This window comes from Neomonachus schauinslandi, chromosome 5 (assembly GCF_002201575.2).
Source record: "Neomonachus schauinslandi chromosome 5, ASM220157v2, whole genome shotgun sequence".
Taxonomy (NCBI): Eukaryota; Metazoa; Chordata; class Mammalia; order Carnivora; family Phocidae; genus Neomonachus; species Neomonachus schauinslandi.
This window is the reverse complement of record NC_058407.1, coordinates 160,759,657-160,779,595: the sequence shown is the minus strand read 5'-3', so window position 1 is coordinate 160,779,595 and position 19,939 is coordinate 160,759,657. Positions and strand designations below refer to the sequence as shown.

General features: G+C 39.2%; 1 long non-coding RNA gene across 1 annotated transcript in view; it reads right to left on the bottom strand.

Moving 5' to 3' along the window:
- The window catches only part of LOC123324847, a 17,215-nt gene extending 682 nt beyond the window's left edge, over positions 1–16,533 (bottom strand). Inside the window, exons 1-2 of the long non-coding RNA XR_006540075.1 lie at positions 16,465–16,533; positions 1,803–1,891 (exon numbers count right to left, since the gene is read on the bottom strand). This is a non-coding gene — a long non-coding RNA (uncharacterized LOC123324847). The remainder of the gene's footprint in view (positions 1–1,802; positions 1,892–16,464) is intronic.
- Positions 16,534–19,939: the final 3,406 nt, after the last annotated feature.

Genomic DNA, 19,939 nt, shown 5'->3' with positions numbered 1-19,939 from the left:
TTTCTTTCTTTCTTTCTTTCTTTCTTTCTTTCTTTCTTTCTTTCTTTTTCTTTCACAGAGAGAGAGAGACAGCAAGAGCAGGAACACAAGCAGGGGGAGTGGGAGAGGGAGAAGCAGGCTTCCCGCCGAGCAGGGAGCCCGATGTGGGACTCGATCCCAGGACCCCGGGATCATGACCCGAGCTGAAGGCAGACGCTTAACGACTGAGCCACCCAGGCGCCCGAGTGACTGTTTCTGTTACACTATAAGCAACTTGGATTTAGGAATACCTATTTTGCTTACTGATGTATATCTGATGCAAAGAACAATTTCTGGCACGTTGTAGCTGCTCAAAAAATACTTGTTGAATGAACCATCTTCTTTCTTAATATAATAAGTTGTTCTGGAGAATTAAAACAAACTCCTTTGGCTAGAATGCCAAGAAGCAGATATATCACTTTAGTTCTTGATGTCTTTCTAGTCCTGTCTGTGGGGAGTCTTATAATTAAGAGTAAACTGAATAAATCTATTCCCTGCAACCCAAAGATCCCAAAGCAGTAACATTCCAAATAAATGCTCAACTCGAGCTGACAGTCTCCTTATTGTCCCTGCTCTTGCATAAATTTTATTTCCTGTCTGCAATGGCCCCGTCTTCTTTAATCTTCAAATCTAACCAGTATCAGCACAAATTCAAACTCCACCTTCTTTATGAAGTCTACCCTCATCCTTCTAGTCTCAATAAAATTTCTCCTTTCTCTGAGTACCTCTTGTATTTGTTGTATTTTGTATTCTTAGTAGCAGTCCAACATTACACTTTTTTAAATGTTGTGTGGTTTAGGTGTGTAAAAATCTCCTCCGATGAGTTTATTGGCTACCTACAGATAATGTTTATCTCATATAATTTGGAACAAGAGATGTCCTCCTATTTGAAGCAACTGATACTAGTATCTGGTGTGTTAAGCTAAAAAGCTAGTTAAAGTTGAGATCCATAGAAGATATCTTAAACATTTTAATTTGAAATATATAACTGTATATTCATGTGCTCATCTTTTGATGTGAAACGAAACCTTTTCTGAGAGTGATTTTAATGATCATATGTCCATACCCATAATGCATCAGTTTCTGTTTCATTAAAATGCAACAAGCAAGGGACACTTGGGAACTAATATAGGTGTAGAATCCTCTAAGATTTTTATGATTTTCCTTCAGTGTGTTACAGTTTGCTCACACATAATTTGATAGCAATTTTTTAGAAAGTGACTGGCATTTATAAGGTCTTTCCAAAGCATTCAACTAGTTTTCACAGAAACAACTCCTCGTCATAGTTCTACCTCATCAGCTTACATAAATACTTAATCAAATTATAGAACAGTAACAATAGGCTTAAACAGGTTTTGCAAGAGGTACAACAGATTCTTGATAAACATTAACTCCTGGCAGATGTCCTCAGGCATATTTAATAATGCCATTAGCTCCAAGCAGTCATTGTGACCTGGGCATCACTGATTGTTTACAGAGAGAACGGCAAGTGTTGTTTAAATTCTGGTGAGTTGTTTAAGTGATGGGTGATCAAAAGATAGTCTATAGTTTCTTTTGTTTCTTATACAATATCTAGCCCAGACATGAGCCCATGATCTGCTAAAAATGCTGGAAGGAGAGAAGAGCTATAAAGGGTATATAAGGTGAACGGGAAACATCCTATAGAAATTATCTGTCCCAAGAGTCTAAAGGGCTCTGGATTCACTTCTGAGAATTGAAAAATAAAAGTACCCATATTCTTAGAACTGTAACAGCATTTCAGAGGAGAGTAAAACTGAACTTACCTGAGACCTGACTATCTGTGATCCATCACTCATTTCTTTCTCCTCCATGTTCCCCCCTTGGGAAAGTATAGCATTGTGAGAGGGCATAACTGGGAAAAAGAAAAAAGAAGCATCTGGTAAATACATGGTAATAATGCTGAAACTAACTCTTGGAATTTTTGTTTCCTGTTAGAATGGCAGACAGTTTAGAGAGAAGCCCTTTAGGACATAAGCTTAAAGGTTGGATAACTTATTGAGGAATTCAATGTAAGATTTTCTCTTTCTCTTATTGTGGCATATGGGAAGCTCAAGAAAGCTCAGTGGTTTTTAGCCCTGACTACACAAACTGGGTTTTGTTTTTTTTTTTTAAGATTTTATTTATTTATTTGACAGAGAGAGACACAGTGAGAGAAGGAACACAAGCAAGGGGAGTGAGAGAGGGAGAGGCAGGCCTCCCGCTGAGCAGGGAGCCCGATGCGGGGCTCCATCCCACGACCCTGGGATCACGACCTGAGCCAAAGGCAGACGCCTAACGACTGAACCACCCAGGCGCCCCAACCTGGGGAATTTTTTTTAAAAATGCCAATGCTCAGCCCCTATTCCCCGAGATTTGTTTTTTGTTTTTGTTTTTTTAAATTTTTATTTAAATTCTAGTTAGTTAACATATAGTGGGATATTGGTTTCAGGAGTGGAATTCAGTGATTCATGACTTACATACAACATCCAGTGCTCATCATAACAAGTGCCCTCCTTAATACCCATCACCCAACTAGCCCAGAGATTTGGATAAATCCAGTATTATACAAATTGGTCTGGGGTGGGCCTGGGAAACAGCATTTTAAATTCTAAAGTCTCCAAGTGTTTCTAAGTAGGAAATGAGAACTACTGAGATGAGCTGATACAGAAAACATGTTGAGGGACTAATCTTATTCTTTTTTTTTTTTAAAGATTTTATTTATTTGAGAGAGAGAGAATGAGAGAGAGCACATGAGAGGGGGGAGGGTCAGAGGGAGAAGCAGACTCCCCGCTGAGCAGGGAGCCCGATGCGGGACTCGATCCAGGGACTCCAGGATCATGACCTGAGCCGAAGGCAGTTGCTTAACCAACTGAGCCACCCAGGCACCCAGGACTAATCTTATTCTTTAAGGGGATAAATTCATCCCCAAACTCAAACTCCAGAGATCTTCTTTCCTTTACTCTTTTTAAGATGATCTAATAATACACAAAGGAGATGTCACTCTCCTCATTTTTCAGAATGTTTACCTTCTTTTTTGAGTACCTGGATTCAGTCCTCCACCAGGATTACTACACCTCTTTGCAGTTCTTAAGTTGTAATATAACCAAAGCTTTGCTCTCTTCTAGAAGGACATCAGTAGATACACTATTACTAACAGCTTCAGTGTCCTTGTCAGTCCCTGAAAGCTGATTTTCCAGTGCCTTATGGAGAATAGTCACTCTCAGGTATTAAAGGTGCCTCATCTCTGATAGAACCTCAGGAGCCAATGGCTATCCACAAGAATGATTTCTGCTTCTCAGGGGCAGCCACCCTCAGAATCTTGCTTCGTTCATGCAGAGTTGAGATGTGGCGGTTCCTGAAGGTGGCTATTACTTTTTTTCCCCTAAAGGCATCAATCCTTCATGTACAGACTTCACTATGATATTCGAATCTCTCTCCTGGCAGGGATCTTGTAAGATACAATATCAGATTGAGCACCTGTAATGAGATGCACCAGTCAACAAAAGAAATCCAGCAGCCTCAGTCACCTTGGGACCTAGAAAGTCTGTAAAGAAACATATAAACTACCCACTCATAAAGATAGGGCACGCTACGGTATAGAATTCTTTAAAAACAGTCAAAAAGCATTTTTAGAATTTATCAGATTCACACATTACAAAAAGCAGAGATGTACAGATCCATCAGCTACAATAAACTTTAGCCTCAGTTCTTACCCACCTTCTCAGAAAAAAAAAACATGTGGTCCTTCCTTAGTGAAAGATTTTCAGAAAGACTTTCACCAAAATTAACAAGAGAGTAAAATGTATCGAATTGCTAATAAACATGGGAGAATACATTCTTTTTCTTTTCACAAAGCTTGGCCTGGAAATTTTCTCTCAAAAGTTAGTAATGGAACTGAATAATGAAGTCATTCCTGAGAAGCAATTTTTTTTAAAAGAGAAGATCACAGTTCCAGTGGAATTGTCCTATTAGTTGCGGAAGCCATTCACTGCTCAAGATATGGCATGAATCCAAAATTTTACAACCAGCTGACTAAGAAGCAGACCTTTCAGGAGTAATTTAGAAGCACTTTAAGAAGCAGGTCCTATTTCACCAAGCAAAGGTCTAAAAAGGTCCTACTCTCTAAAGAGACAGACAGAATCTATGTGAATGCTCTGACGTTTCAAACCCAATCACCTCAAAACCACCTATTCACAACCAAAAAAACCCTGCATTTACCAAGTTAGGCAGTACAGGGTTTCTCCTTCATATGTGTAAACCCAAGGAGATGAGGACTGTGTCAAATATATTATATATTCTATGCAAATTTTGTTATTTGAGAATTTTTTATGGCATCTGGTGGGACTAGGGTTCCAAAGAACACATCTTTGGAAACACTGTTTTAGTTCTCAGTTTTTTGGTTTAATGAAGGATTCTAAAACTGAAGATCCCCTGGTTCACAGCCCTAGGTTCCTTCTAGTATACTTTGAAGTTCTTCTCAGCACTTGTTCTCTACCATTTTTTTTTAAGATTTTATTTATTTGAGAGAGAGTGAGAGAGCACAAGCAGGGGGAGCGACAGGCAGAGGCAGAGGGAGAAGACTCCCCGCTGAGCAGGGAGTCTGATATGGAGCTCTAAGCGACCCTGACATTTTGACCTGAGCTGAAGGCAGATGCTTAACTGGCTGAGCCACCCAGGCACCCCTCTACCATTTTTTAAATCTGATCTCCTTTCTTCTCATAATTTCCCTTTTAATTCCTGTATTGGAAAGATACATACACAAAATCGCCCAAAACCAACCACTCCCCACCCCCAAACAGTGTGTAATTTTTCATACAATACACACATAGACTTTTCCAGAGAAGCCTGTGGGATTACCACAGGCTTTTTCAAATAAGTAACCATGATGGCTTGGAAAGTAACAAATTCCCTTGACTGCCTAAGGAATACCAGAATTATAATCAATTCAGATGAAAAATGACTTTGGACTTAACACCCTTCCCTCCAAGCTCTTCCAAAAATCTGAGTGAACTTTATCGACTGTGTAGAAAACTTCTGTAGTAGTTCTCAATCGGGGCCGTGCATTAAACTCAGCCCAGATTTTAAGTTATACATATGTAAATGTATACATGGCCAGGCTCCACCCAAGAGCTACTAAACCAGAATCTGTTGAGATGAAGTCTGGCATCTACACATTTTTTTTAAGTGCCTCACAAGTGATTCTGATGCAAGCAGGAATTCAGAGCAACTATCAGAGCCTCTCATCTCCTTAACTTCCTCAATGCCAGTGATTTTCACCTTCATTCTATTTCAGTCACTTACACTTCCAGCACCACAGCACTTTTGAAGTCTTTCTTACCTTATAAAACACTAGACTATGAATCAGGAGACCTTAGGTTCTGGGCTGGATAGATGGGTAAGGAAATGAAGACAGGAATGGCTTAATATAATGGAAGAATAGAAAAAAGAGCAGTGTTTGTCATAGTGTGGTCTGGAGATCACTTGAATCATGCCATTTGCTGAAAAGCAGATTCACTGGTCCTATCCCAGACGTAATGAAATGGCATCTCTGGGGGGTATTCCTGGCCCAGGGACTTGCTTTAAGAAGTATTTCTTCCCTGGAATCAGACCTTTCTCTCTAGACTGACTACAGGCCCGAATCTAGCATGTATCTTCTCATTCCTCTATCTTCAACTTTATCTGTCACTTTTATTGACTCCTTCCTGTCATAATTTAAAACCTTTTACTATATCTCCCAACATTAATAACTTTCGCTGACTATGTGCCCATTTGTAACTACCATCCATTCTTTTTTCAAGGCTACAACTCTTCAAAGGATTGTCAATACTTGTCTCTACTTCCTCATTACCTATTTATTTTTCGATTATCTATGACCTTTCCTCTGTTCTGCTATCAGCACACCACTGAAACTGCTCTGGGTAGGAATACCAAAAACCCTGATGTTGTTCAAGCAATGGAGTTCGTTACTTCTTTTTTCTTTTTTTTTTTCTTTTTTTTAAGATTTTATTTATTTATTTGACAGAGAGAGAGAGAGAGAATGAGAGCAGGAACACAAGCAGGGGGAGTGGGAGAAGGAGAAGCAGGCTTCCCGCTGAGCAGGGAGCCTGATGTGGGGCTCGATCCCTGGGATCATGACCTGAGCTGAAGGCAGACGCTTAACGACTGAGCCACCCAGGCGCCCCTGGAGTTCGTTACTTCTTGAGCTCTGATGGGTATCTGACACTGTGGACAACTGTGTTTTGCTTTATGTCCACCGTCTTTCTCAGTGAGCTATGCACTAGTCCCTTTTCCTCTGCTTATCATTTACAGATTGTTGTTTCTTAGGATTTTCCATTATCTATTTTTGTTCCCTCCACAGGTGAAGTAAAGGCATCTTTACTTGTAAAGTATACAAACCTGATCACATCAGTCCTTCACTTTGAAATTCTTTAGTGGCTCTCTACAGTTCTTAGGCTGGAGTACAAGGCCATAAAAAATCCTGTGACCGCTTCCTGACTTCTCAAGCCACTCTCCTGCTTGTTTTTAAGGCTTCATTTACCCTGTTCTGCTTTTAAGTCTTTAAGTGTGCCATATCTCCCCTGCCCCTCCTCTCCAGATGGTACCTACTCTTCCTTCAGGTCTCAGCTTAAATCAAGGAAGATTTTGGTATCACAGACCAAGTGAGGTCCCTCATTGACATCTTCCTGTTTTTGCTAGCACTTTTTATCATTGTAATTATTTGTATAGTCATTATTTTTATTTATACCTCACCATTGTGTGATGTTAACCTCCATGAAGGCAGGAAGCTATAGTAGGTACTCAATAATATTTGCTGAGTAAATAAAAGGGTTCTGGTGTTTACTCTTCTATTTTTTAATTTTTTAACTTTTTATTTTGAACCAATTTTAGACTTATAGTAAAGTTGCAAAAGCAGTACACAATTCCCACATACACTCCACCCCACTTGTCCTAATGTTAATGTTTTATAAGACCAGGGTACAATAATCAAAAGCAGGAACTTAAATTGGTATAATACTATTAATTCAAACTATTCAAAATTTACCAGTTTCTCCACTAATATTTTTTCTCTGATCCAGGATCTCACATGGCATTTAGTTGCTTTTTTCCCCCTTGGTCTTCTCCAATCTATAAGTTCCTCAGCCTTTCTGTCTTTCATGAGCTTACTACTTTTGAAGAGTACTGATGAGTTATTTTGCAGGGTCCCTTAATTTGGGTTTGTCTGATGTTTTCTCATGATTGGAAAGAAGTTAAGTATTTTTGGGAATATCACAGAAGTGATTTTGTATCTTTCTTAGTGCATCATATTCATGGGTTTATGATGCTGATATGCCTCATTAATGATAATTTTAACCTTTATCACTGGGTTAAGGTGGTGTTTACCCCGTTTCTCCATTGTAAAGCTACCATCTTTCTCTTTGCAGCTAATAAATATCTTGGGGAGATACTATACAAATATCTGGATTCTTCTCAAACCCACTAATTTTGTTTTATTTTCATTTTTTTAGTTTGCCTTAAGTTTTATTTATTTAAAAATTTTTAAGTTAACATATAGTGCAATATTGGTTTCCGGAGTAGATTTCAGTGATTCATCACTTACATACAACACACGATGCTCCTCACAACAAGTGCCCTCTAATACCCATCACCCACCTAGCCCAACCCCCACTTACATCCCTCCATCAACCCTTAGTTTGTTCTGTCTTTAAGAGTCACTTATGGCTTGCTTCCCTCTCTCCTTTTTTTTCTTTTCCCCCTTCCCATATGTTCATCTGTTTTCTTTCTTAAATTCCACATATGAGTGAGATCATATGTCAAACCCACTAATTTTAGCATCCATCAGTGTATCTTGTCTGCAACAATTAGTAATATGGTGTTTGCCTAATGGTGATTTCTCTATTTCTCTCTTTCCCACTAATTTATTAATTGGAATTTTTCTGTAAGGAAAAGCTGCTCCTTATCTCTTATCATTTATTTACTAATTTATTTATATCTCTATAAACTCATGAATATTTATTTTGTTTTATAAACTCCAATATTATCATTATTTATTTTATTGTACAAATTGTTTCAGTTTTGGCTAGAAGGCTCCTATGTTATTTTGACCAGCCTCTATCCTATTTTGAGCACTTCCTGGCACCATAAAATGTTTCAGGCTCTTCTTGTATTATCCCTGCCCAGCCCTGGAAATCAACTACCTGTCCAACAGCCAGAGTTCCTCTTATTGGAGAAATGCTTAGAAACAAAGATCTGAGTGCTAGGTGTGCTCACTGCTACTGGGGTATCATTGCTTCTAGGCCCTCTAGCAGAGATAGGAAAGATATATATGTATGCATATTAATCTTACACATACATACTTCTATTGTGTTCATCTATGTATTAAATGCCATGAGGTCATACTGACACCTCTGATTCCAATCCAATACCTCAGGGCTCATTTTAGTCTTCTTCCTTTTGTCATTGGTAACTTCTTTCTTCAACAATAAAAAATTGTTGACTCTTAGTATCCACAATATATTTACTTATTTGTTCATTTTAGTATATACATAGTTTCAGAATTAACTCATACCCCTGTGAGAAACACATTTATTAACTTGATTACAGCATTTATGTGGAGTTCTCTTTGTCTTTAGTTATACAGTATCCAACCAAGAGAGTGTTTCCTGAAGTTACTTGAGTGAGTTTTTTTCTTTGCCACTTCCTTCAGTGTGGTTATGTCATTCACTTGTAATACAGTTATATCCATTTGTTAGTATTTGTATTTATTCTCTTCTATTTACTCTCAGGTGGCTTCCTTCAGCTTTACCCACTGCCATGGTTTCACTGATCATCTCTTCTGAGCTACATAACCACATACATACCCAACTACCTTAGTGGACATCCCCAGGCAGATGTCTCTCAGATTTCTCAAACCTAACATGTCCAAAACTCATTTTCTCTTAAGTCTCTTGTCATATATTTGCAACAGAGTGAAGTATGTATGAATACCAACTCTACTGCCAAACTGATTGGGTTTGATTCCCAGCTCCACAACTTACTAGCTGTGTGAGTTTGGTTGTGTAAGTTAGTCAACCTTTCTATGCTTCACTTTCCTCATCTGCAAAACTAATAATAATAGTACTTACCTCATGGGTTTGTTGTGAGGATTAAGTGAGTGAATATTCTGAAAACATTTAGAACATAATAGCACATGGTAGCCATATTTACATGTTACATATTATTTTTACTCTCCTATTAAATTCCCTATCTCAATGAATAGCACCAGCAAGCCTGAAACCTGAATGCCATTCCTGACCTCTCTTTCTTTCCCTTAGTCTCTCTCTTCAATTAAAGTCAAACCCTGGTAAATTTATCCCCTTAAATATGTAGTGAATGCTCCATCTTCAATTCCACTACCTTGATTCAAGCCACTATCATCTCTCACTTTGACTACTGCCACACTCATCGAACTAGTCCTTAACTTTAGTCCAATATTTTCTTCATACTGTAGCCAGACTGATCTCTCTCCACACCCTTTCTCTACCTTGGAAATACCTTCATTTTATTTTCTGACAAATATTAAAACAAAGTTTTTTTGTAGATATAGAAAAGCAGAAAGAAAATCATACCATCACCCAGAGATAACCAGTTACTTTTTGGGGGATACATACTTGCAGTCTTTTTCTATGCAAATATACACACATATTATAATTATATATACATATATATATCATTATTACATATATAATTTTCTTTTTTGAAATGTGGATTTTAATTGACAATATTGTGTATATCACTTCAGGACAGAAGACAAAACTCTAAATATCATTTAAAAATTAGGGTCACACAGTCTCTTCAACAAATGGTGTTGGGAAAACGGGACAGCTATGTGCAAGAGATGAACCTGGACCACTTTCTTATACCATATACAAATTTAAATTCAAATGGATTAAAGACCTAAATGTTAGACCTGAAACCATAAAAAATTCTATTAGACCGCACAGGCAGTAATGTCTCTGACATTGACTATAGCAACACTTTTCTAGATAGGTCTCCTGAGGCAAGGAAAATAAAAGCAAAAATAAACTATTGGAACTTCATCAAAATAAAAAGCTTCTGCACATCAAAGGAAACAATCAACAAAAGTAAAAGGTAACCTACTGAATGGGAGAAGATGTTTGCAAATGACATACCTGATGAAGGGCTAGTATCCAAAATATATAAAGAATTTATACAACTTAACAGCCAAAAAACAAATAATCCAATTAAAAATGGGCAGAAGAAATGAGCAGGGGTGCCTGGGTGGCTCAATCGGGTAAGTGTCCGACTCTCGATTTCAGTCCAGGTCTTGATCTCAGGGTTGTGAGTTCAAGCCCTGAACTGGGCTCCACACCAGGAATATTTAAAATAATAAGTAAATAAATAAGTAAGTAAATAAATAAGAAATGAACAGACATTTCTCCAAAGAAGACATCCAGATGGCCAACAGACACATGAAAAAAATGCTCAATATCACTCATCATGAGAGAAATGCAAATCAAAACTACAATAAGATATCACACCTGTCAGCATGGCTAAAATTAACAACATAAGAAACAACAGGTGTTGGCAAGGATGTGGAGAAAGTGGAACCTTCTTGCACTATTGGTGGGAATGCAGATTGGTGTGGCTACTCTGGAGAACAGTATGGAGGTTCCTCACAAAGTTAAAAATAGAACTACCCTATGATCTAACAATTGCACTACTAGGTATTCACTCCAAGGATACAAAAATACAGATTTGAAGGGGTACATGCACCCCAATGTTTACAGCAGCACTATCAAAAACAGCCAAACTATGGAGAGAGCCCAAATGTCCATCAACTGATGAATGGATAAAGAAGATGTGGAATGGAATGGTCCTGGGAAATGGAATATTACTCAGCCATCAAAAAGAATGAAACCCTGCCATTTGCAACGACATGGATGGAGCTAGAGTGTATTATGCTAAGTGAAATAAGTCAGTCAGAGAAGGACAAATATCATATGGTCTCACTCATATGTAGAATTTCAGAAAGAAAACAGATGAACATATGGGAAGGGGGAAAAGAAAAAGAGACAGGGAAACAAGCCATAAGTGACTCTTAAAGACAGAGAACAAACTGAGGGTTGATGGAGGGATGTGGGTGGGGGATGGGGGATGGGTATTAAAGAGGGCACTTGCTGTGAGGAGCACTGTGTGTTGTATGTAAGTGATGAATCACTGAATTCGACTCCAGAAACCAGTATTGCACTATATGCTAATAAAATTTAAATTAAAAAAATGGTCACTTTCCACACAGAAAAAAAACCAAAACCAAATTGTAAAAAAAAAAAAAAAAAACGTGCGCGCGCGCGCACACACACACACACACACACAGAGGAATATTACTCAGCCATCAAAAAGAATGGAATCTTGGACGCCTGGGTGGAATCTTGGACGCCTGGGTGGCTCAGTCGGTTAAGCGTCTGCCTTTGGCTCAGGTCATGATCCCAGGGTCCTGGGATCGAGTCCCACATCGGGCTCCTTGCTCAGCAAGGGGCCTGCTTCTCCCTTTGCCTGCCTCTGTGTCTCTCTCTCTGATAAATAAATAAAATCTTAAAAAAAAAAAATGGAATCTTGCCATTTGCAACAGCATGGATGGAGCTAGAGAATATTATGCTAACTGAAATAAGTCTGTCAGAGAAAGACACATGTCATATGATTTTATTCATATGTGGAATTTAAGAAACAAAACAAATGAGCAAAGGAAAAAAAAAAGAGAAAGACAAACCAAGAAACAGACTTTTAAATATAGAGAACAAACTGATAGTTACCACAGGGGAGGTGGGTAGGGGGGATAAGGTGGGTGGGGGATGGGTGAAATAGTTGATGGGGATTAAAGAGTACACTTATCATGGTGAGCACTGAGTAATATACAGAATTGCTGGACCATTATTGTACACCTGAAGTTAATGTAACACTCTATGTTAAGTATACTGGAATTAAAACTAATAATAAATAAACATAAATATATATTTATACACATATAAATATATAAACAAGTAAATAAAAAAAATTAGTGTCCTAGTACAATCAATTGCATGCAATAGCCAAAATTTATTTAACAACTTCATTATTAATAAACTTTTGCAGGAACTTTCTATCTTTCTTTCTTTCTTTCTGCTGTTATAGACAACAGCAAACAATGTACAGTTTTGGCATAATTCTGTCTGCATATTTCTTTAGGGTAAATTCCTAGCAGTGGAACTGCTGGATCAAAACGAAGGTAAAAAATTATTGAGGAAGGTTGTATCATTTTCCTAATTCATCAACCATATATGAGAGTGACCATTAGCCAAGAATAACAAGCATTATTCTTTTAAAATATAATACATAAACAGTATATAATTGCTGCTTTAATATGTAATTCTTAGAGAACATGGGAGGCAGAACTTTTATATTTTTAGCTTTCATATTTCATCTTTTATAAATTACTCTTTGTGTCATTTGTCCACCTTTCTACCATTTTGCCTTTTATTGATTTTAAGAATTCTTTATTACAAAGTATATTGTGCAGGAAAGGATTAATTGAATGGGTCTGGGTGGTCCAAACTCTGCACATTTTAAGGAAAGGTTTTAGCCTGGTGTGGTTCCTGAGAGATAACCTATATAATGCCTTGCAACATCCTGCCTGTTAAGAGTGTCTCTGTTAACGACAGATGTTGGCGGGGATGCGGAGAAAGGGGAACCCTCCTACACTGTTGGTGGGAATGCAAGCTGGTGCAGCCACTCTGGAAAACAGTATGGAGGTTCCTCAAAAAGTTGAAAATAGAGCTACCCTACGATCCAGCAATTGCACTACTGGGTATTTACCCCAAAGATACAAATGTAGGGATCCGAAGGCGTACGTGCACCCTGATGTTTATAGCAGCAATGTCCACAATAGCCAAACTATGGAAAGAGCCAAGATGTCCATCGACAGATGAATGGATAAAGAAGATGTGGTATATATATTCAATGGAATATTATGCAGCCATCAAAAGGAATGAGATCTTGCCATTTGCAATGACGTGGATGGAACTGCAGGGTGTTATGCTGAGCGAAATAAGTCAATCAGAGAAAGACATGTATCATATGACCTCACTGATATGAGGAATTCTTAATTTCAGGAAACAAACTGAGGGTTGCTGGAGTGGGGGGTGGGGTGGGAGGGATGGGGTGGCTGGGTGATAGACACTGGGGAGGGTATGTGCTATGGTGAGCACTGTGAATTGTGCAAGACTGTTGAATCACAGATCTGTACCTCTGAAACAAATAATGCAATATATGTTAAGGAAAAAAAAAAAAGAAGCAGATAGCAGGAGGGGAAGAATGAAGGGGGGAAATCGGAGGGGGAGATGAACCATGAGAGACGATGGACTCTGAAAAACAAACTGAGGGTTCTAGGGAGGATGGGTTAGCCTGGTGATAGGTATTAAAGAGGGCACGTTCTGCATGGAGCACTGGGTGTTATGCACAAACAATGAATCATGGAACACTACGTCTAAAACTAATGATGTAATAATGTATGGGGATTAACATAACAATAAAAAATTAAAAAAAAAAAAGAAGTGCAAATAAAACCACAGTAATGATGCTACTATAAAAAAAAAGTGTCTGTTTACCTAAGGCTTTGTCAGGTCAGAAAGTTTTTGCTAAAATAGGATTTATGGTGGGATTCTTGGGCCATGTGGTATCTCTGGAGGGACTGGAGACTGAAGGTCGATAACACAGCCGGTCAGCTATGCCTACATGACCAACGTCCAATAAATACTCTGGATGCCAAAGTTTGGATGAGATTCCCTGGTTGGCAATACTGCAAATGTGTTATTACACATCACTTCTAGGAGAATTAAACACTATCTGCATGAGTCTTATTGAGAGAAGACAACTGGAAGCTTTGTACCTGGTCTCTCCTGGACTCTGCTCTCCTGCTTTTTTTGTTGTTGTTGCTAATTTTAATCTGTATCTTTTCACTGTAATACTCATGCTACTCTAAGTATAACAATTTTGCTGAGTTCTGAGTCCTTTTAGCAAATCACTGAACCTGAGGGTGGTCTTGGGGACCCCTGAACACAGACAGTAAAGAGCAACTCCCTTGTGATAACATAAATAACAGATGTAGTCTCTATGTTATCATTTGTCTTTTATTCTTTGCTGCTTTAAAAAAAAAAAAGTTAATTTAAAAATTTTCTACATCATAAAATGTTTTTCTCCCCTGTGTAGGTCCTAAGTGTGGGTGAGGGTTTTTTTTTTAATTTTATTATGTTATGTTAATCACCATACATTACATCGTTAGTTTTTGACGTAGTGTTCTATGATTCATTGTTTGTGTATAACTCCCAGTGCTCCATTCAGTACGTGCCCTCTTTAATACCCATCATCAGGCTAACCTAACCCCCCACCCCCCTCCCCTCTAGAACCCTCAGTTTGTTTTTCAGAGTCCATAGTCTCTCATGGTTCATCTCCCCCTCCCATTTCCCCCCTTCATTTTTCCCTGTTTTGTTTTTTCCTTATACAAGTTATACATGTTCAGAAGTTTTTTACACATTCTACATGAAAACAAAAGCACATAAAATTTGGGAGTATATGAGTAAGACTGGGTGACCTTCAACCCCTCTCCTATTCTACTTCCCTCCCTGGAAGTAATTCACTGTCAGTCATTTGGTATACATCCTTTTTTGGGTATTTATGAACATATATAATATAATCACATCCCTACTTAATGTAACTCACACCATACGCTGTGCCACTGTTCTGCAGCAGCCTTTATTCCCTAAATGTCTTAGAGATCTTTCCTTGTTTGTTAACTTCAAAATAAACTACCTTATTCTATTTTATAGCAGTATAGTATTCTACTGTATGGATCTATCATAATATATTTAACCATATCCCTAGTGAACATTTAAGCTGTACTCATTTCTCACAATTGCAAATAATATTGTAATAAACATCTTTTTACATACCTCCTTATGTACCTGTGCAAGTATTTCTGCAAGACTGATTTCAGAATGAAATTTCTTTCTTTTTTTTTTTTTTAATTTCTGAGCCAGAGTGAGCTCATTTAACATTTTGGTAGGTATTGTCAAATTGCCATTCAAAGTGTCTTCCTCAGTCTTACAATTGGTGCCCTTCCCTGGGCACTTTCCTCAACACCCTGTATCATCATTATTTTTATATGTTGCCAGGCTACTGTGTGAAAGATATCTTTGTCTTCATTTGCATTCTATGGTTACTTATGAGGTTAAGCATTAAAAAAATTTGTGTGTGTGTTTTGGTTACCTGTATTTCTTCTAAAAATTGCCTATGTGTATCCTTTGCCTATTTTTTTTTTTCTTTGCTATTAACAGAGGCTCTTTACATATTATGGCCATTAATCCTTTGTCTCTTACACATGTTGTAAATATTTTCATGTGTCTTGTTTTTAGCCCTTTGTTCTTTTTGAATACAGAAATTAAAAATTTTGACATAATCAAATTAATGAATTTTTCCCAGAAGGTTTTGGGCCAGGTTTAGGTAGTTTGGTATGGCTACAGCATGATGTGCAAGGGTGGAAAGCAAAACAGTATGCAATATTAAGATCATAAAGGGCTTGGAGGGCACTTCTAAGGAAGTCGACTATTATCCTGATGGCAACAGGGAAACGTAAGTTTTCAACAACACAGTGACTTTCAACAAACATTCCTCATTTAATAATTATCTACTGAGCACCTACTAAGTACCATGATCAAATCTGTCTCTTAGAGAATTATAATTTTTGTACCTTTACATTTTTCACAATTTCAAACACATCAAAAGAAACAGACCATTATGTCAAAGGACATAATTAAGGGAGATTTGCTCTGTCACATATTCAAACGTATTTTTAATTAAAACAAAATGGTATCAGTGCAGAAACTGTCAGATCAGTGAAAGAAACTGTCTGGAAACAGATCAGGGTTTGCAGAATATACACGCCTTCAGAATATAATAAAAGTGTCATTTCAATTCAGTGGGAAAATGATTCAATATCTAACGGCAGGACAAGTGGGAAAAGGCATATTCCTATCTAACAACTTACAACAAAATTAATACCCAACAAAATACAGGTAGAAATGTAAAAAAGATATTAAAAAATTCTTTAAAAGCAGTAGAAAAAAATAAAGGTGAATGTTTTAATGATCTTGAGATGGGGAAAAACTTTCCAAAAACGATACCCACCCTTGCCCATACAAAAATCAATTGCAGAAGATACCAGAGGAGAATACGTTTATAATCTTGGGATGGGGAGGCCTTTCTACCAGAGAAGGGGTGCGGGTCTCGGGGAAGGCTGAGGGCGCTGCTGGGGGACTCCGGGTCGAACGCGGGCGGCGACCGCGACCCGGGCACCCTCGGGCCGCCGCCAGCCCTTCCCCCTCGCCAGCCTCCCGGCCCGCGGCGCGCCGCACTCACCAGCCTCCACAGACAAAGGGCGCTCTGGGCGGCTCCGCCCCCTCACGCCGCCGCCGCCGCCGCCGCCGCCGGGCCCGACCTAGGCGGGACAGGGTGATGAGGGACCTACTGCCTGAGCCAATGACGCCCAGCGGCTGGGTCCCTGGGGCTGGACCAGCCGCCCGTGCCAGTCGGGATCTGACGGAAGTTTTCCAGCGATGGCGACCGCGCCGCGCTGGCTTAGGCTCCCCGATACGCATGCGCCAGCGGCGACCTAGGCGGACCGCTTCCCACATGCTGGACTCGGAACTCCCACACGCTCGCTGGTCGGCTTTCACTGGAGCGGCGCTCACCCGGGAGGCTTGGACCTCCGGCCCAGCCCTAGCAGAATTTGGCTTACGGGAGGCGGGGGTGGGGGGTGGGGCGGGGAAGGGATGGGGGGCGAGTAGGGCCGAGGGCACTCTCGCAGTCCCTACCAATGAGGATATCGGACTGCTGGGTTCCCGGCCGGTGTAGCTGCTGCATCCGGAGAAGGCGACGCCAGAAGTCATCGCCCTTCTGAGTCCTGGAATACCCGTCCCCCGCCCCCCTTTTGTATTGAGAGACTCAAAATATAATGATAATGAATGAATACAGTTTTCTTGTTTGTAATACAGGTCTGATGAGAAGAATGAAATTCTTTTAATAGGTATAACATTTTGCTTAATTGGGATGCCACCTCCAAAATGGATCGCAATGGTTGATCTGTTAATGCTAGTCTATTTCATCCTTGAAAACTTTTTGAATAGATAGGTACTGTCAAATGCTGACATTCACAAGCCTATGATTTAAACTGAACATATTAATTGCTTGGATGGCATTTATAGAATCCCATAATTTTTTCCCTTTATATTTGCTTTTTAGCATGTCAAAAATGGCAGCTCCTCAACTACACAGTTAAATGGATTGCGAAATACAGAAATGTCCTTTGCACTTGCATAAAGCCTTTTTTAAATTAAATGAATATTCTAAGTAAAATAAAAATCTTTTAAAAAAATTAATTAAATGAATATTTGACAGAGAGAGAGCAGGAGACCACAAGCAGGGGGAGCAGCAGAGGGAGAGGGTGGAGCAGCAGAGGGAGAGGGAGAAGCAGCAGCCCCCCCCCCCCCAAGCAGGTAGCCAGATGTGGGACTCGATCCCAGGATCCTAGGATCATGACCTGAGCCAAGGCAGTCATTTAACTGACTGAGCCACCCAGGTGTCCCATGAAATTGAAGTTTAATCCCAGTATAGTTAAAATTAGTTTATATTACTTCCAGGTGTAAAATACAGTGATTCAACAATTCCATATATTGCTCAGTGCTTATCGCGATAAGTGTATTCATATCCTCTTCACGTATTTCACCCATCCACCCACTCACCTCCCATCTGGTAACCATCAGTTTCTTATCTAGACTTAAGAGTCTGTTTCTTGGTTTGTTTCCCCCCCCCACCCCACCTTTGCTTGTTTGTTTCTTAAATTACACATATGAGTGGCTCTTTCCATAGTTTGGCTATTGTGGACATTGCTGATATAAACATTGGGGTGCACATACCCCTTTGGATCACTACATTTGTATCTTTGGGGTAAATACTCAGTAGTGCAATTGCTAGGTCATAGGGTAGCTCTATTTTCAACTTTTTGAGTAACCTCCATACTGTTTTCCAGAGCGGCTGCACCAGCTTGCATTCCCACCAACAGTGTAGGAGGGTTCCCCTTTCTTCACATCCTCGCCAACATCTGTCATTTCCTGACTGATTAATTTTAGCCATCCTGACTGGTGTGAGGTGGTATCTCATTGAGGTTTTGATTTGGATTTTCCTGATGCCGAGTGATATTCAGCACTTTTTCATGTGTCTGTTGGCCATTTGGATGTCTTCTTTGGAAAAATGTCTGTTCATGTCTTCTGCCCATTTCTTGATTGGATTATTTGTTCTTTGGGTATTGAGTTTGATAAATTCTTTATAGATTTTGGATACTAGCCCTTTATCTGATATGTCATTTTTTAAAATTTTATTTTATTTTGTTATGTTAGTCACCATACAGTACATCATCAGTTTTTGATGTAGTGTTCCATGATTCATTGTTTTCGTATAACACCCAATACTCCATGCAATACGTGCCCTCCTTAATACCCATCACCAGGCTAACTCATCCCTCCACCGCCCCCAAAACCCTCAGTTTTTTTCTCGGAGTCCATAGTCTCTCATGGTTTGTCTCCCCCTCCGATTCCCCCCCCCTTCATTTTTCCCTTCTTTCTCCTAATGTCCTCCGTGCTATTCCTTATGTTCCACAAATAAGTGAAACCATATGATAATTGACTTTTTCTGCTTGACTTATTGCACTTAGCATAATCTCCTCCAGTCCCATCCATGTTGATGTAAAAGCTGGGTATTCATCCTTTCTGATGACTCAGTAATATTCCATTGTATATATGGACCACATCTTCTTTATCCATTCATCTGTTGAAGGGCATCTCGGCTCTTTCCACAGTTTGGCTATTGAGGACGTTGCTGCTATGAACATTGGGGTGCATATGGCCCTTCTTTTCACTACATCTGTGTCTTTGGGGTAAATACCCAGGAGTGCAGTTGCTGGATCATAGGGTAGCTCTATATTTAAATTTTTGAGGCAGCTCCACACTGTTTTCCAAAGTGGCTGTACCAACTTGCATTCCCACCAACAGTGTAAAAGGGTTCCCCTTTCTCCACAACCTCTCCAACATTTGTTGTTTCTTGCCTTGTCCATTTTTGCCATTCTAACTGGTGTAAGGTGGTATTTCAATGTGGTTTTGATTTGAATTTGCAAATATTTTCTCCCATTCTGTCAGTTGTCTTTTGGTTTTGTTGGCTGTTTCCTTTGCTGTGCAAAAGCTTCTTATCTTGATGAAGTCCAATAGTTCATTTTTACCCTTGCTTCCCTCCCATTTGGCGATGTTTCTAGGAAGAAGTTGCTGTGGCTGAGGTCGAAGAGGTTGCTGCCTGTGTTCTCCTCAAGGATTTTGATGGATTCCTGTCTCACATTTAGGTCTTTCATCCATTTTGAGTTTATTTTTGTGTGTGGTGTAAGGAAATGGTCCAGTTTCATTCTTCTGCATGTGGCTGTCTAATTTTCCCAGCATCATTTGTTGAAGAGACTGTCTTTTTTCCATTAAACATTCTTTCCTGCTTTGTCGAAGATTACTTGACCATAGAGTTGAGGGTCCATTTTTGGGCTCTCTTTCTGTTCCATTGATCTATGTGTCTGTTTTTGTACCAGTACTATACTGTCTTGATGATTAAAGCTTTGTAATAGAGCTTGAAGTCTGGAATTGTGATGCCACCAGCTTTGCTTTTCTTTTTCAACAATCCCCTGGCTATTCAGGGTCTTTTCTGGTTCCATACAAATTTTAGGATTATTTGTTCCATTTCTTTGAAAAAAGTTGATGGTATTTTGATAGGGATTGCATTAAATGTGTAGATTGCTCTAGGTAGC